General features: G+C 53.3%; 1 protein-coding gene across 10 annotated transcripts in view; it reads left to right on the top strand.

Annotated features, from left to right (window-relative positions):
- Positions 1–25,846, top strand: part of SEMA4D (semaphorin 4D) — a 123,237-nt gene that overhangs the window by 50,516 nt on the left and 46,875 nt on the right. For 9 of the 10 annotated variants that reach the window (XR_009008680.1, XM_057548862.1, XM_057548864.1 and 6 more), the window contains one exon: positions 22,368–22,433. The gene's annotated coding sequence lies outside the window, so the exon portion shown is untranslated. Of the gene's footprint in view, positions 1–16,639; positions 16,697–22,367; positions 22,434–25,846 lie in introns of those variants that run through there. The other variant, XM_057548860.1, reaches the window with a different exon arrangement.

The following is a 25,846-nucleotide window of genomic DNA, read 5'->3' as shown; positions in this document are numbered from 1 at the left end:
CCGCTGTCACCAGATACCGCTGTGTCCCAGGCCCGTGTCCTCCCCTCATGGAGCCCAGAGTTGCTCATGGCAGCAGCAGAGGTGCAGGTGCTGCATTTTGGGGAAGGGGGAGGTCGGTGTGGTGCTGGGTGCCGGGTGGAAGCCGTGTCTGGGAGGCTGAGCCTGCGGTGTCTGCCCATCTCCTCGCGTTTGTTCACGACCATGTGTGGGCACCACCATCCCCACGCTGTGCCCCCTTCCGGGCCCCGCGGGGGACGGCCAGTGCTGCACTGGTGCTCGTGTGCCCCCACCCAGCCAACCCCACAGACGGCGTGGCGGTCCCAGGGTGAGGCCCACTCGTGGGAGGATGTGCCCGGGGGCAGCGGTCGGGGGACGAAGAGGCGCTCCTTCACCAGCACTTCTTCCCGCGTTGGTGTTTGGCCAGCGGTGCGGAGGTGCTCTGCACGCACCACATCCCCGTTCACCCTCGCTGCCACCTTGCAGCCACCACATGACCAGATGCCGCGACTCTCCCTGTTTTCAAGGCCGGACACTGGCTCTCGGAGGGGCTGAGGGGCTTGCCCGGGGCCCTGCAGGGGAGCCAGGAAGAAGGGCAGCTCCCCATCCTTGCCCCGGAGCCCAGAGGCCCTCGGTGACTGCGTGGCCAGGCCTGTGTGATCCCTGGGCACCGAGGGGCCTGCCCTCAGCAGGACCCCTCCCCCCTCCCTGCAGGGCTCTAAGGGCCTTTCTCCTTGGGGACAGGAGCTCCTGGCTCCTCCCTCGGCCTGGGCTGGCCCTGCCCGCCCCCCTGAATGAGCCCACACAGGAGAACAATCAGGCCCACATCGCTGGAGCACAGCCGGCCATTGAAAGGGACAAGAATGGGGCAAGCGTGTTCCACGGCCCGAGGGAGGCTCACTGCGGGGCCTTGTCCCGCTGCTGAACGGCGCCTTGTCGTGGCCCCAGTGGGCCCAGCTGCCCGCGGCCTGTCCCTGTGGCCCCACCCGGGCTGCACCCTGGAGACCCAGGTGTCAGGACAGACGCCCTGGGCAGCAGAGCTCCCCGTGAGGATGGGGCGGCCGGGCCAGACCGCATCCTGAGCGCTGTCCTGCCCGTGGCCAGGGTGGGGTCAGGGAGCCGGCTGGCAAGTGTGGCCCCGGGAGAGGGGAGGCCGCTGGGCCGGGCGGCAGGGGCTTGGCTCTTTAGGATTTGCTGCCAAGAGGCTCAGCATTTTCTTTTCTTCCTTTCTTTTTTCCGGGTGGTATGATTTGTTATTTACTACTAGAAGAATCCAGAAGGATCTATAAACTACCGGGTAGAAGAATGTATAAACATCAGAGTATGGTTTTTTAGTTCTGAGTGCCTGACATGTGGCACCTTGTTTAATCCTCTCAATAATTGGGATGAGTTCCAGTCATCCCCATTTCATTGACAAGGAGATGTGTACAGTAAGGCTGAGTACTTAGTGCATCCCAGCATTTTCTTATTATTCGTGCCGATGGGGTTTTGTTTTCCCGCTTCTCACGGCTCAGTTGAATGGGAGCGGGCTGAGTAAGCAGGCAGGTGTCCTATCCCCCCACCCGAGTGACCAGGGCCTGAATGACCAGTCACTCTTCTAGAGGACTGGAGGAGTTTGTCTGTGAGAAGTCCATCTGTCCATCCAGTAGGTCAGCAGGCGTCCAGGGCTGAGGCTGTGATGCAGGGCAGGTACTCTGCTGGCCAGGACAGGCTCCTGGGTCCTTTTCCTGGGCAGCTGATTCAGGTCCCTGTGGACGTGTCACAGCAGATGTGGATATAGGGCAGGGAGTGTTTGTCACCTCCCTTTATTGTTTGGATTGCTTAGGTCTCTTGGTTTCTCCCTTTCCTAGGTGCTTGGTAAGAAGCCGATGAAGGCCGCGGGCCTTGAGTCCAGTAGGACTCAAGTGTGTGAAAGTCCGAAAACTGGGGAGGGCTCTGTCCCTGGGGGTCCGGGACGGGGCGGGGTGCGGGGTGGCCAGAGACACACCAGAAACTGCCGTGCCAGCTTGAAAAAGCTGCCTGTGCTTAAGGGCCTCATAAAAAGAGACAGTGCCCAGGAAAGTGCCCAGGCTGGGAACTGTGGAGGGAGAGTTCTGAGATTAGAATTAACATAGGAATAGGGCTGTGAATGGGGGTGTTTGTAATCCTTCCAAAATTGGGATAAAATTTGCATCTGAATGACTCATCAAGTCAAGATTACCTTGGAATGTGTGGTTTCCTTCTTATTTTCTAGTTCCTATTAACAATCATTTGCATTTTTATTCAACCAGCATTCTTAAAATACATGCTACTTTACGATTGCCCTCATCCTGACTTTTCCTAGCCTGGATTTCTGTGTTGGCATCTCCAGCAGCTCTGTCTGACCTCATGGAGGGTGTGCAGGAGTGGCGGTCTCCCCTCTCAGCCGCCCGCATCCAACACGGCACCTACGTGGACTCTTAGCTCTCAGGCCAGCTGGCTAACTCAGCCCTGAAAGGCAGATGGGTCTTGTTTGGACTTTCCAGTATTAAAAAAGTAAATCTTAATTACTTTTCAGTATCAAGAAATTGCGAGACCACCTAAAAACCTAATTTTTTTCTAGGAGAAAGATCAGGAGTTGTGCCCTGTAGGGCCACATTACTGAATGGCAGTAGGGCTCTGCTAGGGGGTCTGCAGGTCCCTAAACACGTCCACATTCTAGTCCCTGGAGTGACTGTGTTGCCTTACACGGTAAAGGGACTTTGCAGATGTGATTTAAGTTAAGGATCTTGAGATAGGGAGATTATCCTGGTTTATCTGGGTAGGCCCTCAATGTAATCACAGGATCGTAATAAGAGAGTCAGAAGGGCAGAGAGGAGAGAAGATGCTGTGCTGCTGGCGTAGGGGAGGAAAAACTTTTCCTCTGCTCTTAGGTTCGGTGATTGGGGCCTGTGAATTAAACTGACAACAGATTAATGGGGGGAAAGGCATACAAAATTTAATATTGTTATATGCACAGGGGGCTTCACACAAAAGAAGTAAAAACCCAAAGAAGCACTTAGACTTGGGGCTTATATATCACTTTAACAAAGGGCAATAAATTTTGAAGTGACAAGACAAAGCCAAGGGGGGTTGGGTCCCTAGGGATAGTAAATTGTGGGAAGGTGACTAGGAAGCATATGGTAGATAAAGGATGTTTAGTAAGGTTAATTATGCAGACTCATCTCAGTGTCATCTCCGGTACACTTTTACAGAGAGAATTTATGTCCTGCTTTTAGGCAAATGGGGGAGGGCAGGGAGCTCTTCTTGTATCTGCTGTTCTCAGTTGCCTTCAGCTCAAAATAAACCTTATGCTCAAGTGGGCTCTTTGGCCTGTGCTCTTTACTAGCTTTAAGGTAGAGGAATGAGCCACCAGCCAAGGAATGCAGGAGGCCTTTGGAAGCTGAAAAAAGGCAAGGTAATGATTCTTCACAGAACCTCCAGAAGGAATGCAGCCAGCTCTTGAATTCTAGCCCAGTGAGTCCCATGTCAGACTTCTGACCTCCAGAACAGTTGGGATAATAAATTTATGCTGTTTTAAGTCACCAAGTTTGTGGTATTATTTTACAGCAGCCATAGGAAACCAATGTAGGTCCGTTAAGATGTGGTTTTGTGCCAAGAGGAGCTTCACAATCACCTATGGAGACAAGATAAACGAAACCATTACTGAGCAGCAAAGAAAATATAAAATCTAGTGTGAAATTGTGTCATGTAGACCAGTGGTATTCAAACTTTAGGTAAGAAGTACCTAGAGGGCTTAAGCAGACGTAGCTTGTGCAAACTTGGAATGCTGTTGGGGGGCCGTGAATGTGCCCGTGGACTCCGCTGCTGCTACTGCTGGCCTGGCATGGAGCTTTGCGTCACTTTCTAGACTGCAGGTGCTGCAGGGGTTTAGAGCAGCTCAGAAGCGGCTGGAAGTCCTGCTGGCTTGCAAAGGACAGTAGGATTTAACAGTAGGAGGGAAGGAGGAGGTGGTGTGTCTCGGGGGACTTGTACAGTGGGAGCTGGGGCTCTGCCCTGACCTCAGCGGCACTGAGAAGGAGCCCCCTGCTCGGGGGCAGGATCCGTCATCCCTGGTCCAGCATCTCTTCCTGTCCAGGGACCTGACCGAGTGTGCACTGTGCATGAGGCACTCATGCGTTCAGGGCCAGGTGAGCAGCCATGGGCCCCAGGCATGCAGGTCGGAGAGGACAGAGGACAGTGTGAACGGGGCAGGAGGAGCGCCTTCCCAGGTGCCCAGCAGGAGAAGCGAGCAGGGCCCTGCGGCCAACCCCCTCCCTGGTGCTCGCCGGGCTGCTGCTGGTTTCAGGTGCAGGGCCCAGCAGCCTGGCTCTGGGTGCCTTGGTGCCCCCGTGTTCCCAGTCCCGGCCCTGCCTCTGGTTGGATTATGCCCTGTCACAGACCTTCTTTGTGTCCTCTCCAGTGACACAGTTTAGCTTATGTGACCTTTTAATTCAACAAACTACCCCAGTTGGACTTTAGATTCAAGCCCCTTCTTCTGCTGTGGCTTGGGACCTGGGACACATCTTTTCCAGCTTATATGTTTCTGTGGGATTTAGTGTCTTAGCCCCTCAATGGGGCTACGGGTTTCGAGAAGCATCTGTGTGGCTCTAGATTAGCTTTGTTTCAGCCAGGCCAGCGGATTCGTTTCCTTTATGGATGTTTTTGGCTTGTTCTATATAATTTCCTGAAAGAAGGTCTGAGTATTACACCAGCACCCCCCACCCTACCCTACCGGTTCTTACCGGGTTGGGTGTGCAGGATACCGTACCCCTGGATTCTGTGAACTTGGGTTTTGGTGGAAGTGCCCTCTCTGGGGTGGGATTTGGCTGTACTCTCGGCTGTGTGTGGGGAGGCAGGTGGGTTTAATGCGGGAACAAGCTTTTGGAAATGGTTACACTTTCCGCCAGAGGTACTGTTGATATCGTCCCCTAACAGGTAAAGACTGTATCAGAAACTTTTCCCAGACCCTACCCTGAGGGAAAGTCTCTTTCCCAACAAACCATGAGAACCGTGACCCAGTCAGGTCTCCTCCTTTTCTTTTAACCAACAGCATCCGTGTGTAACTCTGTGGTCAGCTCTTACCCTGGTCTCTCCAGGGTTCTCAGTCAGCTCTTACTTTATTTCAGGATACACACATGCAGATGCACACCCACACTCTACACGCACCACACACGCGCCACGTAAACCCACGTACACCACACACTGTGCACACACCACAAAGCACTTACAGTGTACACGTATCACACACACCATACCCACACACTGCGCATACCACCTACGAAAACATGTGTTCCAGCTGACCTTGGGTCTCTGTCAGCCTGGAGCGTGTGGCCCAGGAGATTTTGGTGGGAAGAGTGAGCCTCAGTCTACAAGGTGGCCAGAAGCCTTCTGCTGATGTCCTCACTTCTTGAAGTCTCCCGGAGCCTGGCTGTCACCAGGACCATGGCCCCTGACCCTGCCTGGCGCTCAGCTTCCCCAGCCTTTGATGGGAGTGGAGCATCTAGGGAGTGGGAACCTGGTGGACGTGGGACAGGCCTGGCTGGCTGGCTGTGTAGGCTATCGGAGCCCACTTTTCAGAAGTATCATTATGTCTCTCGGCCAAGGTCTGGCCTATCTTGGAACTCAAGCGCCTGGAGACGGCTCCTAGCCCTGCTCCCACATGGCAGTACTGGGTGAGCTCTCTCCACCTGCAGAGGTCCATTCCGGTGGAGTGGGACCGGCGGAAGGGCCGAGTCAGTGGGGACAGAGGTACTAGAAGAGAAGGGGGCTGCTGGTGCTCCAGCGCTGTCTCAGATGCTCCAGATGCCGCCCAACCCTCCACCTCTCTCCATGTGCAGGGGAGCTGTTGTACCTCTCCTGTCGCTCTCCTGTCCTGGAGAGAAGAGGTGTGGAAAGGTTGAGGACCGAGTATCCCCAAACACTGGTGTTTTCTTGTTAGTTTCAGCTCTGTACACCTTTGAGTGACTGCCTCGTCGGCTCATGGTGCCCCTGGGTGCCAGGTGCAGTGCTGGGTGGTGATGGTGCACCTGGCTGGGCCACCGTGGAAGGGCAGCAGGCGGGGGTGTCTGAGGCATGTGGGCTGAAAGCCTTTTTCCCTGCTGGAGAATATACTATTATATCATATGGATAGATCACATTTTCTTCATCAGTGGACACTCGGGATGCTTCCACCTTTTGGCTTGTGAATAATGCTGCCATGAACATGGATGTGCAAACATCTGTTTGAGACCTCACTTTCAGTTCATTTGGCCGTATAAGTGGAAGTGGAATTAATAGATCATGTGGCAGTTCTGTGTTTCATTTTTTGAGGACCCTCCACCCTGTTTCCCACAGCAGCTGCACCATTTCACATTCCCACCAACAGGGCACCAGGGTTCCACATTCTCACCAATGCTTGTTTTCTGTTTTTTTGATTGTAGCCATCCTAAGGAGTGTGAGGGGATTGTCGTTGTGTTTAATTAAAGCCTCAATTTGGAAACTCACCTAATTTTCATGTGGTTATTAAGGATCATTCTGCACCACCAAATCCAAGTCTAGTTTTTGGGACCTGCGAGTCGCCAGAGGGCATCTCATGCTGCGTTGGTGACTCCAGGGAGAGGAGGGAGATCCAGATGCCAGTGCACGGTCGTGGGTGTGAGGCCGGTGTGGCCGTGGCCCTGTCTTGCCCTGCACGGGGTCGGACCTGGCCACGGGCTGGCTGGAGGCACTGCCCCAGGATGCAGTTGAAGAGGACACTCTGCTGACCATCCTGGGACCTTCAGGTTGAGAAGGTCAGGCCCGCCTGTGCTCTGGGGCTTCGCTCTTGTCCTCTATCCCAGGACCTCTCGTTGCCTGTGTGTCACCTTCAGCAGTCCCCACGTGAGGCGGGAGAGTGGGGCCCACGGGAGGTCTGCCCACCTCAGCCTCCACTCTCCCTCAATTCCACAGTCTCTGTGTGGGCAGGTGTGCCCGTGTGGGCAGGTGTGATGTGTTTACGTGCACGTGTGTGTTTGGTCCTTTAGAATCTGTGTCTGTTAGCCCAGGCTTCACGTTGCTCTTGGAGTCCCCCGTGGATGACCAGGCAGCTTCTGCAGGAGCTGTGTGGAGAGTGTTTTCAAGCTCTTTCCTGGGAGGCAGCTCAGAGCTCCCTGGCAGGGGAAACAGGCCCAGGAAGCTGCTGGAGATCTGGTAGAAATGGGATAGCACCCTGTTTCCTGAGGTTCTTCACTCGTCTGAGCAGGACTCAAACTCACCATCCTCACCCTGGCACCAGAATTCCCCATGGGAAGGAACTGTCCTTGAGAGACTAAGGAACTGCAGAGGTGAGGTCTGAGCGGTGAGCAGAGGCAACCTGCTGATCCTTGTGGCCGCTGGAGAATTCTCCGGACAGGGAATGGCAGGGGAGACAGGAGGGGGCGGCCAAGCTGTACAGGGACGTGGGGGGCCCTAGGCGAGGGGTGCAGAGACAGCCGGGGACTTGGGGAACTGAACCCTGGAGTGGGCAGGACCTGTGGAGGGGAAGCTGGTGGCTGTGGTCTTAGGAAGGACCTGGCATGGCGTGGGGTGTGTGCTCCAGTCTTCACGCTTCCGGGCTCACCTGTCCTGGGGTGCGCTGCTCAGCCCCATGGGCTTTCTTTTGGCTTTGAGTTCTCCTTGCTGCCGTTAGGAGAGGACACTGGAGGGCGTTTACTTCCGTGTTTTAGTGTTCCGGGGCTCTCACCAGGGTGGGCATGACTTCATCCCCTCAGATCTGGGCTCCCAGGTGGCCCCAGGGTCCCGTCCTGGCTCTCCAGGTGCGGGAAGCACTGCCCAGAGCGGCACGGGGAGCTGCCCGGTCGGCACTGACCTCACTCCGCTGGCCCTGCCCCCCCGGATTCTGTCTTGTTTGCACAGAGCCCGTGGGCATTTGCACCTGGGTCCTCGTGTGACCGTCGATCAGGGCTTTCTTCCCCCCGGACCGCAGGTGTTACGGGAGCAGGGCTGTGGGTTGGGTGTGCCTCTCACGGGGCTGGCACGACGTGGACCTCTGAGGGTGGAGGTGGAGGGATGGAGAACAAGGCACGGCAGCAGCTGTGCGTGGCCCAGCTCGGGAGGCCCCGCGCCTGGCTGTTGGGGACCGCTCCGTGCCAGCCCCTCCCCCGTTATGGGCTCTGATGGCTCTTCATCTCTTCAGAGGCTCTTAAGCCAGCCACGTAAGACCTCGGTGACCCAACGGCAGCCGCATCCAAGGCTGGCGAGGGCCGTTTGATTTATATTCTCTGAGAGACAGCGTTCTCGGTGACGGCCACGGCTGACTCATCCCAGTGACTGAATGTTTTAGAGTGAAATCAAGGAAGTGATTACTGAGCCAGTGCAGGTGTCTGAGGCGCCTGGAGCTGTGGGCACTGCTCCCGCTGTCCCCGTGTGGGCCTCACTCCGGTGCGCCGGCAGGGCCAGGGGATGCCTCTCCTGGCCTTGGCTTTCACAGGTTGGCTCTGGGGCAACCCAAGCGCCCTCCTCCCTTCCACGGGTCTTCTTACTCTTTTCTGCTGTGGAGTATGAATGTTAGGTCACTGCGTGAGGCAGCTGCTCTCATCAGCAACACCTGTCCCAAGGTGTCCTCCGGTAAGCAGGTGCCACCCTGCAGGGTGACATCTTTTAGGACAGGACATGAGAGTCACAGGCTGAGATCAGTGCTGCTTGGAGGTGTGCGAAAGAGGTGGATTTCCTCAGACGCCAAGGACAAAGCTCCTTCCCTCTCTGATCAGTTTCTTTGGGGAAAGGTTGTTGTCGAAAGAGCAAAACGTGAAATTTGACGGAGTTGGTGTGTGGTTTTTTTAAAAATTAATTAATCAATTTATTTTTGGCTGCGTTGGGTCTGCGTTGCTGTGCGCAGGCTCTCTCTAGTTGCGGCGAGCGGCGGCTACGCTTTGTTGCGGTGCGTGGGCTTATCGCGGTGGCTTCTCTTGTTGAGGAGCACGGGCTCTAGGCGCACGGGCTTCAGTAGTTGTGGCGTACGGGCTTAGTTGCTCCGAGGCATGTGGGATCTTCCTGGACCAGGGATCGAACCTATGTCCCCTGCATTAGCAGGTGGAGTCTTATCCACTGTGCCACCAGGGAAGTCCCGGCAGAATTGGTTTTTTATGGCTGCTGCCCTCAGCAGGATTCGGCGGCTACAGTGTGATGATCTCGTTAAAGGCTTAGCAAACGGCCCAGGCCATTCCGTGGTAGATTTTAATATCATCTCTGACATTAGTGATTACCATCTATCATGCCAAGTGGTGTCATAGTAACCCACGTACTTTTTGAGGCCAGCTCTGTCTTACAGCTCAGAATCCGAGGGGCTGAGGGGTTAAATAGCTGGCCTGGGTCATCACAGCTGGTAAGGGGACCCAGAGCTCAAACCCAGGCAGCTGGGCCCAGCACCCAGACTAATTTACGTCTCTCTTGGTAGGTAAATGGACGGGTCAGAGTTGACGGGGCAGAGCAGCACAGATGCAGAGGGGAGTGTGGTGTGACTGGGACATGGAGACATGGGTAACCAGAGTCGTGCTGGGGATTTGAAGGTGCAGATTCTGGTCTGGCTGAGGACCGGAAGTACTGGAATGTGGCCGTGAGGATGGCAGGACTGCACTTGGGGGGACTCGGGGCCACCTTCCCCTTTGCTGTGGGGTGGCCTAGGGGCCAAACGACTGAAAGAATCTGGAGAAGCTGCTGTTGTTTGGAAATGACATGATTGTTTTTTAAGAAAAGTACTGAAAAAGGCATTTCCTAAGTAAAAAAATTAGAAGATACAGAAAAGTCTAAAGAAAATATTTAAAGATGCCCCAGAAGTCCCCTGCCCAGAACTGAGCACCTCCCGCACCTGGCCCCTCTCCACCTCCGACAGGCGGTCATGGCCAGCTTGCCTGGTGCCCTGGGCTCCGAGATCAGGTGCACTTGGCCCCAGAGAGCTCCCCTGCAGAGGCAGGTAATGCTGCCCTGTTGGGATCAGGGACTGAGCTCCAGCGAGTGCTTGGAGCAATGGTGCCCACACCCTTCTGGGCCTGAGCTTTCCTGGCTATTTTTTTACATGAATGAGCTTACATTTAAGTACTGTTTTATCGTCTCCTCTTTGCATTTAATAATATATTGTGTTCATCCGTATTTGTCAACAAGCATTAACTTGATGGCAGAGCGTGCTGTAATATTATTTATTTAGCCAGTTCCTGATGAGTGTACATTTAGATTATAAATTTTTATTTTCGTTCAAGTGACATGGAGATAAATATTCCTGGGCTGGCATCCTTTTGAACTTGTAGGATTGCTGAGTCCGAGGAAAGAAGCGTGGCAGAGCTTGTTAGACTCCTCCAGAAAGCCAGGCCCAGCTCCGCCCTCACCAGTGAGCAATAACTGTTGCAGGTCCCCTTGGCCTGGGAAGACGTGGTCCACGGGCTGTGCTGCTGGCCAGGTGCCAGGTCCTGCCAGGGTCGGGGTGTCAGGGGAGGCTTTGCAGCCTGGCAGCAGGCACCTCCAGGAAGGCAGTAAATTGTTTCCCACTGAAGACTGAGGGGCTTGTAATCCACTGATGGCGGGTTCCGTGCATGAGCGGGAGGGAGGGAGGGGGGTTACCCAGCGTGGCTCTCCTGGTTTTTGGAGAGAGCAGAGAGATGCCCCAGGGACCTCGCAGGGTAGGGGGCCAGGGCGCCAGGGATAGGCTGGGCAAGCTGGAGCAGGAGCTTCGAGTTTCTGGTCTGCAAGTTGGGAGAGCCTTGTTATGTATGTCCTCGCCTCTGAGTAATCCCCTCCCTGTGGCTGAAATGTTTCTGGAAACTTCTGTCACCCATGGATGCTTTGGGTGTGGTTGCCATCCCAAGCCTGAAGCCTGTCCTGGGCAGCCTCCTGGAGAGCCACCCACTGGGTGCCCCCCTCTGACCACAGGTCAGGGTGAAGCAGCAACTTGGGAAATGTCTTTTCCAAAGTTTTGTAGTTATGGAGTTGTTTTTGTTGTTGTTGTTAACATAGTTCTTATTTGTTTATTTTTAAATTAATTTTCATTGGAGTATAGCTGTTTTACAATGTTGTGTTAGTTTCTGCTGTACAGCAAAATGAATCAGCAATACGTATACATATATCCCCTCTTTTTTGGATTTCCTTCCCATTCAGGTCACCACAGAGCATTGAGTAGAGTTCCCTGTACTATACAGTAGGTTCTCATTAGTTATCTATTTTATACATACTATGAATAGTGTATACATGTCAATCCCCATCTCCCAATTCCTCCCATCTCCCTCTCCCCTTTGGTTGTAGTTATAGAATTTTTAATGAGGTTGTATTGTCAATTGAGTTTTCGGAATGTCCCCTCTGAAACAGCTTGACAGTGAACAGAAACCACATTCTTCTGAGCATGAAACTAGTCACTCTGCATTCACTGTGCAGGCTGCAGTGTGTGTGAATTATTTCATTTCACTCTTATGCCTTTTTTTTAAGCTAGCAAGAAACGATGGGTAGTGTGCACTCCTGCCTGACCTAGTTAGCAAAGTGCATTTATTTGGAAAGGGCGTGCTTCCCGGACTTCCCTGGGGAAAGGCATCTCCTGGAGGTGGGGACATGTGGATGGCCTGGAGATTCAGATGCAGCTGCCGTCCTTGGCCAGAACCGTCCTTTACAAAGTGTCCGCTGGGCTCCTAACTTGGAACAAGTTGAGATTTTGATGAGAAACTGGATTTAAATAAGCCCAGTTAGGCAGATGTGTTTACTAACACGATGTGATCCACCTAGGTCAGGGTCTCCGACATGGGAGTGGGGAAATTTCTGCTTCCCAGCCCTGAGGAATGGCGAGGTGACGTGGGGAGCAGGCCTGGGGTGAGACGGTGGGTTTCAGACACTTGACCCCACTGCTCGACACTGACGTGGCTTCTGAAAGTTTCCAACCCTTTGTACTCTTACCTGCGAATATCTGATGATGATCACGGTTGCTGGAAGGAAGAGTCCCTGTGAGACGGCAGTATATTCCTGGGGTCATAGGTGGCCTGACTCACTCCCTTCCTGGCCCCGCCCTGGGAAGGCTCTTGCAGTGATACTGGAGAAGTCAGCGCTACCCCATGCATCTGCTTGGCTTCTCACAGGTGATGAGTGACGCTCAGACTAGAGGTAACCAGGGGGAGAGGGTGTGGCTGCTGGCTGGGGGGCCCCTGGTGGGTAGGGGGAGCTGCCTCCAGACCTGCATCAGGTGGTCGGGTGCCTGGTGACCATTGCTGCGGAAGGAGCTGGGCCACCTTGGCTGTCGGTGCCCTGGATTGCGCTGCTTCCTGGGCCTGAGATGAATGACTTCCACCCAGGGGCCCCTCCCTGCCCCTCCTTATCAATTTCCAGACCCAGGGCTTTGGGGGGCTGTGAGGCACCCGGAGGCTGAGAAGGACGCCAGGGGGCTGATGGAAGGTAGGCAGGGCCGGGCCAAGCCAGCCCTGAGGGAAGCCCCATTGGCCGCTGACAAGGGCAAAGATCAGGACGAGAATTCTGCTTTTCCTGGTATCCCCACAGCCAGCCCAGGGTTGGAGCTCATTTTCTGCTCTTCTGGGAGCACTTCCTCGCTGGGGGCGCCCATCACCCCACACCTGGAGGAAGGGCTGGCGTGAGTGCTGTCAGGGTCCCAGTGCAGGGGAGAGCGCCGTCCTGGTAGAGGCGGAAGGCCGGGCAGGGCTGAGAGCTGTCTGTGTCTCAGTTTCCTCCTGTCTGGAATGAAGGGCCAGGTCCTTGGGGGCTCTGAGGGTTTACCGGGTTGGCATGTGTGCAGCTCTGAGGGGCGTGCCTGGCGTCTGGTCCAGGATCCCCACCGTCTGCTCTGCTGCCCAGCGCCCACCTGGGCACCTGCAGGTATGCCCGGCCCCCGTATCTTTGCCTGGACTTGGCCCTCAGCAGGTGATCACAGGCCTGCCTGAGTCCCTCGCTGTGTCCAGCATGCAGTGACTCAGGCGTCCCCAGCAGGGACCTGACTGGTGGCACTGAGTGTAGAGCCCAGAGGGAAGCTGTGGCAGTGGGGGTGGCAGCGTCCTGAATCTGTGACCGCTGGGAGCATAAGGAAAGTACCTTCGTGGGAAGTGATGCCCACACTGACCAGGAGCATCTGTCTAGACCACGTCCTTCTCTGTGGTCACAGGGAAAGCAGAAGTGCCTGGGTGAGGCCTGGCCCACAGCCAGCTTTGCAGATAAGGGAAGCACCTATTCCCAGGACCCGGGACCAAGCCACTTTTGTCGGAGGCCAGCCCACCAGGCGCACACTCCCACCCCAGGGGGCAGCAGCCCACCCCGAGGGACCCAACGGACCCACCTGCCGGACCCTCCGCAGGTGGACATTTGCCCCCTATGAGTTCCTGCTCCATGTCCCATGACATGAGGATAGCAGGGGTCAGGTGGACCTCCTTGGACGCAGCGGTCATCAGGGACCCGCTGGATGAGAAAGGCCTGACCCTGTGTCTCTCGTGGGACTACATGCTCACGAGGAGGCCCGGCACCTCGCCCAGGCCTCGGGTTGGTCTTAGCAGGGGTCGCCCAAGGAGGCGTGGTTGTTCCGGGGGCGGATGGCACAGCCAGATGGCCGTGCTCCAGGTCCAGTTCGGCAGGAAGTGAGTCCTCCAAGCTTTGGCACCCTCAACAGAACGGGGATGTTTGATGTGTGCACACACCCCTATTTTCTATCAGCTGAGTAAGTCTGATGGTCAGAAAAGAGATTAGTGCAGCACAATTATTCACATTTACTCAGCCTTTAAAACCATATGCATCTTACCAAAAAGGGTCCTGAAATGTTAGAAAACCAAGTCCTTTCCTCCGGTTGGCACTGTTCTAGAACCACATTTGGGGTCCCCTCTATTCCATCCCTGCATCCCATCCCCGTGTCCTTTGTTGCTGGACGCGGGTGCCCAGCATGCGCCAGGGGGCGAATGTGTGCAGCGCTCAGAGGCCTTTCCCTGACCGGGCACCTGGTGTAACTGCGGCCGATGCTGAGGAAGGTGCCTTGCCCCTGTGCCCCGTCATTCTGGGCCCAGTCATTCTGGGCCGAGATACCGTCCTCCACCGGGACAGGTTGGCAGGACCCTAGCGGGGGGGGGGGGGGTGGAGCTGGTGGCCTCGTGTATGTGGTTTAAGGATGTTCAGAATGTCATGTAGATTTTTCAGTTAATTTTGGTTCCCATGAATGGGGAGGACAGACCTCCTGGCTAGAGACCCCTCTCTCTGCCTCTGTTCCTGCTTCATTCCTAACCCGCTCCCTAGCAGTGGTCCCAGAGCAGAGGTGCCTCCTGGGGGCGGCAGGAGACAGAGCGAGGCTGGTTAACCCCTCAGCTGGAGTTTTCCGCCTGGAAGATGACGGTGTGACGGTGATGCACCAGCTGCCGCTTTTCCGTGTCTCACACGTTCTGAATCATCTGGAAGGTGACACAGGGCTCAGAAACGGAACGCCCTGTCCGCTGTGGAATTCCATCTGATGAAAGGACAGGGCCTTTGCGGGCCCCGGGGCCATTAGACTGGGCTCCGGGCAGGTTGCAGGTTGATAGGACCCGGGTCCGGCCAGCAGTGGCTTGTGAAACGTGGGTGGTCTCTTCCGTGTGTGGCGACTTCAGAGTGAATTCCTGGACTGTGGGGCGTGTGTGGGTACTTCAGATGCCTCGCTGTGACTGGGGCTTCGCTTCACACTGGGAATTCTAGCGGAGGTGACTCCCAGGCACCTTCCTGCCATGTGGAGGGATACAGGCATTTGATTTTTCCAATATGGCCGTCTCACTGGACTCTGTGCCCTTCTGACCTTCCTGGCGGCTTCCACAGCACCTTGGGGTCAGACAGACAGAGGCCCCTTGGTCCACCGTTGACTAGGTGTGGGCTGGTGTGGTTTGACCACCGTACAGAGGCAGCAGAGTCTCAAAATAACAGGCTTTGCTGCAAGGTGCTCAGCCGAGCCCAGGGCTGAGTTGGCGTTCCTGAAGTCCCCTTGAAGGGGTGTGGAAGCCGGCGGATCAGACTCAAAGGTTTGTGCGAGGGGTATGTGCACAGTAGAGAACAGTTGGACGTCTAAAGTCAATACTGAGGTGAAATTGAGCCCAAGATGATGGGATGTGGCTGTTGCTTTGTGTCCTGCCAGGGTGAGGAGACCTGGGGCTTCACGGCACTTTTGCTGGAGCGTGTGGGTTCCCTAATGGGTTTTGCCAAGCTGGGAGGGAAGGCCACGTCCGGGGAGGGAGGCAGGATTGAAAGGAGAGGGCCTCGTGTTGGCTCCGGCCTTTGCTGACTCGAGCTGGATGATGGCCTGTGGTCGAGCTGGCCTGACTTTGTACTTCTGCTGTGTATTTTTAAGGAATCACTAGATATGAAGGCAGAGAGAGTGGCATTTTGTGGTTTGGACTTAAAAAAGAAATCCCCGCTTGGGTCTGGGCTTGGTGAGGCTCGCAGGCCCGTCCCTCCCGCCTTGGCCGAGAGGAGAGACCTTCTTGTCCTTCTGCAGCCGGGCTGGGTCTGGGGGCCCTGTGCAGGGCAGGAGGCGTCTGCTTCCCTGGTGCAACCGCACGTGCTTCCCGGAGGACACTCGGAGGGGGCCGTGAGCACCTGGGGGTGCAGGATACTGCCCCAGGCAGCCCTGAGTGCAGCCCTCCGCCAGCCCCAGAGTCCAGATGGTTCTTTCTGGGCAGATTATGTGACGTCTTCACCAAATGGTGAAGAGAAGAAACCACTGTTTCTGAAGTGCCAGCCGTGCGGCAGGGACGCCCCTCATCTCTGCCCTGAGTCCCTGGAGAAGGAAGGGTGGGAGCTGCCGGCTCTGGGGCAGAAGGAGCACCAGCTCCAACTGGAGACACGAGGCTTCCCCAGAGAGCGGTTTCTGTCCTGCTCACTGTGCCGTGCCCGCCCCACCCCCGGTGTGATGCACCGTCCTGAGCCCCGGAGGTGCTGACAAGGCCTCCGGGTAATGCGAGACCCCGGAGGGAGGGAGTCCCAGCTCTGATCTTGGCTCCAGGCCAGTTGTTGCATTTTCTGAGTCTCTTTCTCTGCAGCAGCAGCAGCACATGAAACCCATCTCCTCAGGGCTCTGAAGGATCCGGAGGTTGCTGGGGAGTGGAAGTTACTGCCTCTCCCAGAGGCAGCAGGGGTCCGCACGGCTGCGGCCCCGTTATCGGTGCCAAGTCTCTTGACCCACGCCGAGGGCTCCTTCAGGTGTCCAGTGTTTATGGTCAGGCATGTGCACACCCCAGAGAGCTGCACACGAGGGACGTGAGTGACCTCCTGTCTCATGGTACCGTACGTGCCCTGGGTCACTCACAGTGCAAGGGGTGAGTGCGGCAAAGCGTGGGTGAGTGCGGCAAAGCGTGGTAGAAACCTCCGTCGTGAGTGATGCTGGTGGAGTCTGGCAGGAGTGCCTGCTTTGCTCTTGTGAACAGTCACTTTCTCACCTTTACCTTTTGGTGGGACGTTCGCTATTCTTCTTGCTTATAACTTTTCACAGGACCCAGTAAGCGAAGCTCAGTCAAGTCCAGGCATGCATTCTGAGGGCAGTTTTCAGGCTGCCCTGGCCCATGAGCCAAGCTGTAGTGACAACCAGGATTTCCGGGGGTGGGTATGATGGAAATGTACCCAGCAGGGCACAGCCGGGGTGCGTGGAGCAGGAGGGCAGGGTCACCCTGGGAAAGGCAGGCAGTGTGGTGGCACTTCTGCTGGTTCTCAGCCCCTGAAATCACATGGACTCCGGGTGCACAGGGGGCTCCAACCAAGATGTCTGTAGGTGAGTCTGGGCCGCGTGCTCTCAAAGCCCTGTAGGAGGGTGGACAGCGGGGGTGGAAGGGGGTGCGGCCTGAGGGGGAGTCCTGGGGTGGTGCCCACACACAGTTTGGGAAGAGAGGGCAGAGGTCGCTCTGGGGCAGCCCAGTCAGGCTGTCAAAGAAAGGGCTTGATCGAGTTTGGAGTCAGATGGACCCAGAGTTTAGACCTTTTCAGGTTCATGGAGCAGGGGGTGGTAGTAAAAGCTGACGTCGTGGCCGTGCGTTTTAGAAAGAAAAGCTTTAAATCTAGGCAAAATCACAGTTAGAGCTAGCACGGGGATTGGTGTTGGCTTGAAAACACCTGCTTCTCCCCCACACTCGTTTCTGCTAGGATGTGGCTGAGTGTGGCTGTGAGGTTCTGGTGGGCCTTCCCCAGCACTGGGGAGTGTCCCCACTGTGTCACAACAGCGCAGTGTCGCTTGTGTTAACACTGATTCAGTGTGCACTCTTGTAGTATGTATATGTGCTTTACAACTCGTCAGTCATGCTGCTTCCTCTGCAGAGAGTAGCTGAGGAGGTGGAGGGGCTGGGGGAGTAGCTGGGGAGGAGGTGGAGGGGCTGGGGGTGTAGCTGGGGAGGAGGTGGAGGGGCTGGGGGAGTAGCTGGGGAGGAGGTGGAGGAGCTGGGGGAGTAGCTGGGGAGGAGGTGGAGGGGCTGGGGGAGTAGCTGGGGAGGAGGTGGAGGGGATGAGGGAGTAGCTGAGGAGGTGGAGGGGCTGGGGGAGTAGCTGAGGAGGAGGTGGAGGGGCTGGGGGAGTAGCTGGGGAGGGTGGAGGGGCTGGGGGAGTAGCTGGGGAGGAGGTGGAGGGGCTGGGGGAGTAGCTGGGCAGGGTGGAGGGGCTGGGGGAGTAGCTGGGGAGGAGGTGGAGGGGCTGAGGGAGTAGCTGGGGAGGAGGTGGAGGAGCTGGGGGAGTACCTGGGGGAGAGGGGGTAGTGACTTATTGTAGGTCACACAGCTGAGAAGGCGCAGCACCAGACCTGATCCTGGGCAGGCTGGCCTCAGAGTCCGCGCTCTGGCCACCACGGGAGAATAAACATGGACTGAATTAAGGCATCTAATTTGCTTGAAAGAAGTATAAAAAATGTTCTAGATGTTGACTGTGTAATATCATAGAAAATATGCCTTTTCAAAATACCTCAACTCATGGAAAACTGAGAAGTGAGTCAAATGAATGTTATGAAGGTTATGTGCAATATTTCCCAGCAGAAGGAAGCAAACCCATGAGCATGATGAAGTAAGTGTTTCCTGGCCCCCACCTATGTAAGGAGAGAGCCTTATGATGACCCTCTCACGGTGTCCTCTCTGTGCCACCCGACCTCGGCAAATAGGCTCTGCATTCTAGAAAGAAGGGCTTCTAGCTCAAGTTTCGCTGGTTGTTAAAATCAGTCTTTAAAAATGAATTTTAAGTAGGGAAATTGACAACGATCTGAATGTCCAACATTATCATATTTAACTATGCAACATCGCATAGTCACAAGTTGGTGCTGGGGAACCCTGGATCACGTGGGATGGGGTCACATGCAGAGACTCATGGGGCACAGTTCATGCTCGGGCCCTCACTTCCTCTCCCTGCTCCCCAACTCAGCCGCCCACAGGCTGCTGGTCCTTTCTTCTTTCTTGAGTTCCAGGTGGTCTCTGTTCCTCTTGCTGCATGGCTGTGAGCCTGCCTCTCCCACTTCGGGGTCTGCGGCACTCACCTGCACCAAAATGCTTTCCTCTGTGTCTGAGTTTTCTTAGGATAAATAGGTCCAACAGAACGTTGGAACTGCTGGAAATGATGTAAAGTCTGTTTGCTGGTCTTGAAAGCTTCCATTTTAATGAAATGACTTTAGTAAATTTCAAAAAGGGAATCATGTTTTAATAGTTACGATAACCTGTGTTTTGAAATTGCCAGAAATGTTTTCTTCTCTGACCTTTTGTTTTCTAATTTTTTTTACATTGAATATATTTTACTTTTAATATCGGATTTAAAGTGTTTTAATTAGGAAACCACATGCTTAAGATAAGAATTCAAATAGTACTAAAGAATACACATAGTAAAAAATGAAATACACCCCTACTCCAGACCAAAGCAACTCTCTAGTCGCTCACTGCCAGCAGATCCTTGGATTAAGGGCTGATCGAATCAAATAGTTTTGAGTAAATTATGTGCATGCGCAAATGGTTACATACCCTGTGTCTGCACAAATGAGAACATATTATAACACTGTGGGGAACCGTAATTTTTACTGAACTAAGTATCTTGGACATCCTTTCATCTCAGCGATCGCTTTATTTTTAACAGCTGCATAGTATTCCATCCTGTAGATGTGCCACAGCTCATACACAAACCAGCGCACACATGTGCAGTGTGCATACATGTGTGCATACACACAAACACATGCATGTATGTGCCCACATGCGCACGGACTGATGGACTTCTAGGTGTTTCCAGAGTTTTCCTGTCAGCAGCCTCGTACTGTACTTGGGCATCTTGTACACGTTGGGGGTGTGTCCAGCTGAATTCCTGGTGGAGAACTGCTGGGTCAGGGGGTCTGGACGTGTCATCTTGGCAGGTGTCACCCAGTAGCCCCCAGAGAAGTTGCCCCAGTGCATGTGAATGCTGCCCCCGGCCCCTCATCACCGTACATTTTAGCCAGCCTGTCTCGTTGCTGCCCTTCTCAGAGGTGGGAAATGGTGTCTTGCACTAATGTGCAAACCCACCCCAGACAGGGCATGTGGGTGGAGTGCTGATTGAATCTCCCCATTTCACACTGCCCAGACACCTCCAGCGTGGGCTTCTGGGCTGAAGTGAGGAAGTTCAGCAGATGAGGCTCAAGGCTCCTTCCCCATCCATAACCGCAGAGGCAGGGGCCCTGCTCCCAGGAGATTGTGGACGTGACCCCAGGCAGACCCAGGCTCTGAGCTCTGAATTCCCTGTGAGAGGAGGAGGCTGGTAGAGCCTTGGTCAGGGGGAATGGGGAATGTGCTTATGCATGCTGGGGGCCGAACCCTGATATTTATGTCTCTCAAGGTAGGTAATTAACAAGTTAGGTATAACTGGCTCCGCTTCACAGGTAGGAAGAGTCGTAGTTGATAGTTATGCAGTGCTAGGAAGCTGCCAGACACTGTTTTAAGCTCTTCACATAAGTTACTCATGGATCTTTACAGCAACCAAATGAGGTAGGTACTATTATTATGCCCACTTTCTGGATGAGGAGGCAGAGGCACAGAAAAGCCCAGTAACTTCCCCAAGGACACACAGCTGGAAAATGGAGAAGCCAAGCCTGGAACCCAGGTCGTTCTGACCCAACAGCATGTCCCATGCCTGGCCCCATCCCACTGTGTCTTTTCCACGCGCTAAAGAGAACACTGGGTTACTGCTGAGGCAAGGGGCCTTCAGAAGGTGAGGTCACATTGGCAGAATGTAGGCAAGATGCATGCAAAATGAAGACCCCCTTCACCTGGGCCCTGCACTTTTGTCATAAATGGTCATGAGACAGCTGCCATCGGGGCATGGGCCTTGGGGCTCCCATGCTCTCCTGCAGGATTGGGGGTGTGGTGGGAGGTAAAGGCCAAGTTTCTCCTTTGTGTACCAGAGGGAAACACTTATCTCTCTTCTGATTGATTCCATTCCTTTCTTTTGCAAATGGACTGTACATTATGTGCGTTATAAGCAGGTTTGCATAGTCAGAGGAGATGTGTAGTCAGAATGATATGGTTAGTAATTGCATACAGAGCATGTCTTTTGCATTCTTCAGTATGGTGATAACTAATTATAGCCTGTGGGTTTTTATGTTGGGAAAGGAGAAAAATTGCTGTGGTAAAGGGTGCAGACAACTGGGGGCCCTCAGGGCCTCTCGGTTGACTGAGCCAGAAGCGAGTATTTTCACTCAGGAACCTGGGGGCTAGAAGCTCTTTGATGGAGGGTAGATATGGAGACTTGGCTTGAAGGGAGAAAATGAGGACGCCAGTGTCCAAGTGCATTGTGTGAGGTGATTAAGACACACACACAGGTACCCTAGCCTGCTGTCACTTGTTGCTCAAGACCATGAAATTAGGGTGAATATGATACGCGCCTTGTCCAACCACAGAACAAGCAGCTCTGGGCTTTTATTTATTGAAGTGACAAAGACTTATTGAATCTCTAGAAGAGAGAAGTTTTTTGGTTTTAAAATTCTTAGTATTCACATTGTTTATCTAAACCTCTTATTTATGGGTGACTCACTTTCTTTTTTCCTTAAGAGTTCTCAGCAGTCCCCAGGTGGCTGCTGGGCCCCGCCTGCCCATGTGCTAGGAAAGCCCCGTGTGAACGGGTAAATGCCATAGTTATTGGGTTTGCCCATTGCCGTCCATCGGTTGTGTCAGCTGCTTGCCCAGAAGAGCATTTAAAACAGAAGACATAGGTTCTGTGTCTTGCGTGGGTATAACTTTTTCCAGGACACTTACCTGCTTGCTCATCTGAAGATATTTTTGCTTATAAATTGGCCATCAGAAGGAGTCGCTTCTGTGGGAAAGACCCAGACCCAGTCTTAGGCAGTACATCACAGTGAGGCCGGGTGAATCCTAACCATTTCTGCCTGTCACTTTGAGGTCTTATCTGCTGACTTGAGCTGTTGGGCACTGAGGGGCCCTGGGTGGCCCTGGAAACTGTGTGCTTGGGTGGACATGTAAGAGTGGGGTGCAAACTAGTGTGTGGGCTGCAGGCATGATGGTCCCACTCCCTGGGGGGCGGGGGCGCTGTGTGGGAGAGATGGGGCATCAACGGCGTTTCCAAGGAGCATCTCCTACTTCTCAGCTGTCTTCAGAAAAATGGCAATAATTGTATAAACCCTTGAAGCAAAAGAAAAACATAATTCCAACCACAAAAAAATGCTAGAGCTTGATTCTGAGGTTTAAAAAATATGTTGGATCATTTGCAGTCGTAGAGTTGCCAACATCCATTTAACCAGCCTCTAAACCTTCATTAATCCTACACTGTGACCTCTGGTTTTGCAATTCTGATTCTCTTTGTCTGATAGTTTGTGATCTTACTGGACTTGGGGATTCCTATTTTGAGGGCTCTATCCTGCACTGGGAAGGGGTAACAAATACAATATAGAAACTTGCTATACCACTGTGGAAATTCTTTGTTTGGCTTAAAAATAATAATCAAAAACAAAGAAAAAGGGAATTAAATGGGTTTTTTAGGAAATCATTTTCTCGTGAATATGTTATCTGTATCTCTTTTTCCTTCATCGCCTGGTGCCTTTGGATTTCAATGAAGATGAATTCTAAAAGATACATATCTGAAGTCAGTAGCCAGTAGATGATACTTTTCTGATTGATGGACTCTCAGCTGACAGTGACTCTGGCTTGTATTTGAAATGGCTTGTTCTGCAGGGAAGTGGTGGTGGTCAGTGGTTGGGGACCAGCTCCAGCACCTGGGTGACCAACAGGTTTCACTTCCTTTGTTCCTGGGTGAGCAGTTGCACACTCCCTACCTCCTCCTGTTTGCACAAGTGAACAAGTGCCAAGCCATCCTGGGTCAGAGAGTCAGCTGCAGGGCTCCAGAAGCGAAGGCAGGAGTTTGTTTTCAGTGCCTTTCCAGAAGTGATGTTGAGTTTATGTAGACAGTTTAACTGTTTAAATATTCTCATTTCCCATTATTTTCAGAGCCAAGATTTCTGAAGACTCCTTCCTAGAAACAATTGGGAAGTTTCGAGAGGCACAAGATAACAGGTAAAATCCCTTTGTTTCTCAGTCCATCTCGCAGATTAGCAAAGCTGACACCTTGTAGAAGCCTCAGTGGGATCCAGCCGAAGGTTGGTCCTTGGTCCCTGTGCTATCTTAGGGGCAAAGATCTGGACTTGGCCGCTGCCCCTTGGGGCTGGCTTGAGGGAAGCCTACAGGGCAGTAGGGGCACTGCCTGTTTGTTTTTCTTCCCCCACTGCCTTTCTGCCCCGTGCTCCTTCCCCTGCCCCCTTTCTGGGCTGCAGGCGCCTGGTCTAGGCACTAAAATGCTCTATCTTCTCTTTTGGGGATGGGGGTGGTCATCAGTGATGTCTGGTGTAAAAAGATGGCTGTCCATGTCATCTGCCCTGAAGCTGAGTCATTTTGTGATTAATCTTAATTTTGGTCAATTAATACGTGGTCAACCATGTATTTCCAGTTTTAGAGGAAAGAGAAATGCCAGTTTAATTTGTAAAAACAAAAGGTAAGCCCCTCCCTCCCCTTCATCCTTTTATTCTACTCATGTATTGTGGATTAGCTGGCGGGCTTGTCATTTCTGCTAGCTTCTCCACACACCTGCTGCCAGCGTAGTCTTTGGTGTCTGCCGTGCGTGGCAGTCACGAGGACTTGTTATGCCAGTTTTGGGGGGTGGTTTTAATGAACACAGCTTCACTTCTAGGGATACTTAGCACTTTCTGTGTTTATTGTCTGGTTATATGCATATACATTTTTAATTACCTGCTCTGTTTGGCCAGGGCTCTGTAGTTTATTAGGTCTTTTCTTTCTGTAGTTTATTAGATCACTGCACTTATTAGGAATTCCAGTCCCTGGCATTTATGTTCCAAGTGTTTTTTCCTAGTTTTTTACCCCTAGATCGTTTGTCTTTGGATTTTGTTTGCTGAACACTTTATTTTAAAGAAATATTTTGGAATCTTTGGACATAAGGTAATTGAAAACAGGGGTGGTTTCTTCTGTTCAGTACTATATTGAGTTGTTAGAGAATTCCAATGTAAAAGTCTAAGAGGATGGACTCTCACTTTTACCTTGTGGTCATAAAAAGCATGAAGTATATGCAGGAAAAGAAGCCACTTCTCATTTTTATGTAAATGCAAAAAGGGCAAAGAAATGGCAAGAATAGACTTCTGTTACTTTTACCTTGTGGTCATAAAAAGCATGCAGGAAAAGAAGTCCCTTCTCATTTCTATGTAAGTGCAAAAGGGCAAAAAAAAAAAAAAAAAAGGCAAGAACAGACACCAAGAAATGGGCTGGGTTGTGGAACATTACATACCACTGCACAGGTTAATGTGCTGGATGTAATATTTGTTCACTGACTTGAGTCTAGTGTAGAGGAGACATAAATTTTTAATGTATTAATTTGTTACAAACCATTATAAACATTATTCATTGTTTTAAAGGCAAACATTAAAAAGTGAGTTCCCTGGTCGTTCTCCCTCCCCAGAGATAATCACTGTTAACAGTTGGATGTATGTCTGTGTCCATGTGTGTCTGTATGTGCGCCTGTGTGTCTCTGTGTGTGTGTGTCCATGTGTGTCTGTATCCTTGTGTGTCTGTGTCCGTGTGCGCATCTGTGTGTGTGTGTGCGTGTGCGCGTATGTGTATGTGGACTGTCACGTCCTCCCTGGACACACGTGGGTCATCTTGGACTGCTGTTCTGCCCTTGCCTTTCCATGTGGTCAGGGTGCTGTGTGCTTCCTGGTGGTTCCTGCCTAGCTTCTTCCGTGTCCTGCACATGTCTGTTAACTAGCCCCCCCCCCCCGGTGGAGGTACATCCCTCGTGGGCTGTCCTCGTCCACGTGGCTCTGCACACTGGGCTGGTCCATAGGATAGCTGCCCAAGACTCGCTAGGAAGTAGGAGCCATTTGGAAATTCAGAATCGCCCTCAGAAATCCTCCAACCCTTCACCAGCACCCCTAGCAGCAATCTTAAATTTCTCTGTCTTGTGGGGGATAATTAGGTATTCTATTTTAATTTACATCTCTTTATTACTGGAATTAAGCACCCTTGGAGTTACTTTGGAAGGTAGGAGAGTTTTATAAGGTAAGGAGAAAATTAAGAATGCAAATCAATTCCAGTTAAGGCAGAAATTTTCAACGGTATCATTTACCTAAGTTTGCTCTCTGTACAGGTCAAACTGGGGACTGAAGCACCAGTTTCAGTGGCATTTAAAATATCTCCTGGTGCACACCGTGTCCTCCAGCCCTTGGGAAACAAGCCTGGGGGCACATCTGGAGCTGAGCTCCCTATGACGCCAGCAGCCCCTGGATAACAGACATTCCTCCCTGGGGGTGGGCCGACAGGAAGAATCAGGCCAGGGGAGGAAGGTTATTTTATATTCCCTGGTGCTAAGCTGTCCGGGCTCAGAGACACATGCATGCGCACGCTATGCGAGGGTGCCACATGCCCTCCAAAGAGACAGTGCGACTGTCAAGGGTAGAATGATGTCGCACAGGTGGTGTGATCCCTCCCTCCTCTGGCCTTTGTGCTTCGGGGTCCCTGCTGCCCTGCACCTGCCCTGCGTACGCCCTTCTCAACATCATCACTGCTGATTGTCTGCTGATTAATTGGTTGGTATGTGCATCTGTCACCCTGCCGCCCTTTTTCTCCTTCCTGGCTTCCATCGGCACATTTGTGACACACACGTGCCTGGGTTTAGGTGAGAGAACGAGGGTTAAGGTATGTCGGGACGTCCTGACCAGCTTGTTTGCCCCTGCGGGGCGGCTGGAGGGGAAAGCCGGTGTCCTGGACACTTTTCCATTGGGGAAGTGGGGGGAGCGTCCAGCTGGACTCAGCTCTAAGGCTGAGCCTGGCTCCTGGGATCCATTCTAAGTTCTGGGGAAACTGAAGTTGAAACAAAAACCTGTTTGTTGTGTGTGTGACACAGAGAGCTTCTGAAACATGTTCCTGATTCCTGAGGGGGCAAGGCCATTTGGCAAGGTGGTGACATCAGCTCCACAGCCAGAGGTGGGGGAGGAGAGCCCTGAGGGTGGGGAGGGGAGGGGGGAAGCACAGCCTGGGGCTGGGGGATTGGGTAGGGAGAGGAGCCGAGGGCGGGGTGCAGCCTGGGGGCGGGGCTGGTGACTGGGGTAGGGTAGGGGAGCCTAGGGTGGGGGACAGCCTGGGGATGGGGACACTGGGCACCGGCAGGGCATGGTCTTAGGGTGGCTCTTGTGTTCTGTGCTTCTGGCTGGGAGGGGAAGGTATATTTAGCTGTGTGTCTTCCGCTGTCCTGGCCACAGGGCCTAGAGGGTAAGTGGGGCTTCACCTGCCCTGTCTGGGCAAACCCCATAGACAAGAAGCATCAACAGGCTCCCCCAGTAGTCGTCCACAGCTGTCACCTGAGCTCCCCTTTCATGGGTTTCCAGGGGATGCCAGTGGGGACACTTTGAACATTGGTTTAGCAT

This window comes from Balaenoptera acutorostrata, chromosome 6 (assembly GCF_949987535.1).
Source record: "Balaenoptera acutorostrata chromosome 6, mBalAcu1.1, whole genome shotgun sequence".
In the NCBI taxonomy this organism is placed as follows: domain Eukaryota; kingdom Metazoa; phylum Chordata; class Mammalia; order Artiodactyla; family Balaenopteridae; genus Balaenoptera; species Balaenoptera acutorostrata.
The sequence above is the reverse complement of the archived record's forward strand: the minus strand, read 5'-3'. Positions and strand labels throughout refer to the sequence as shown.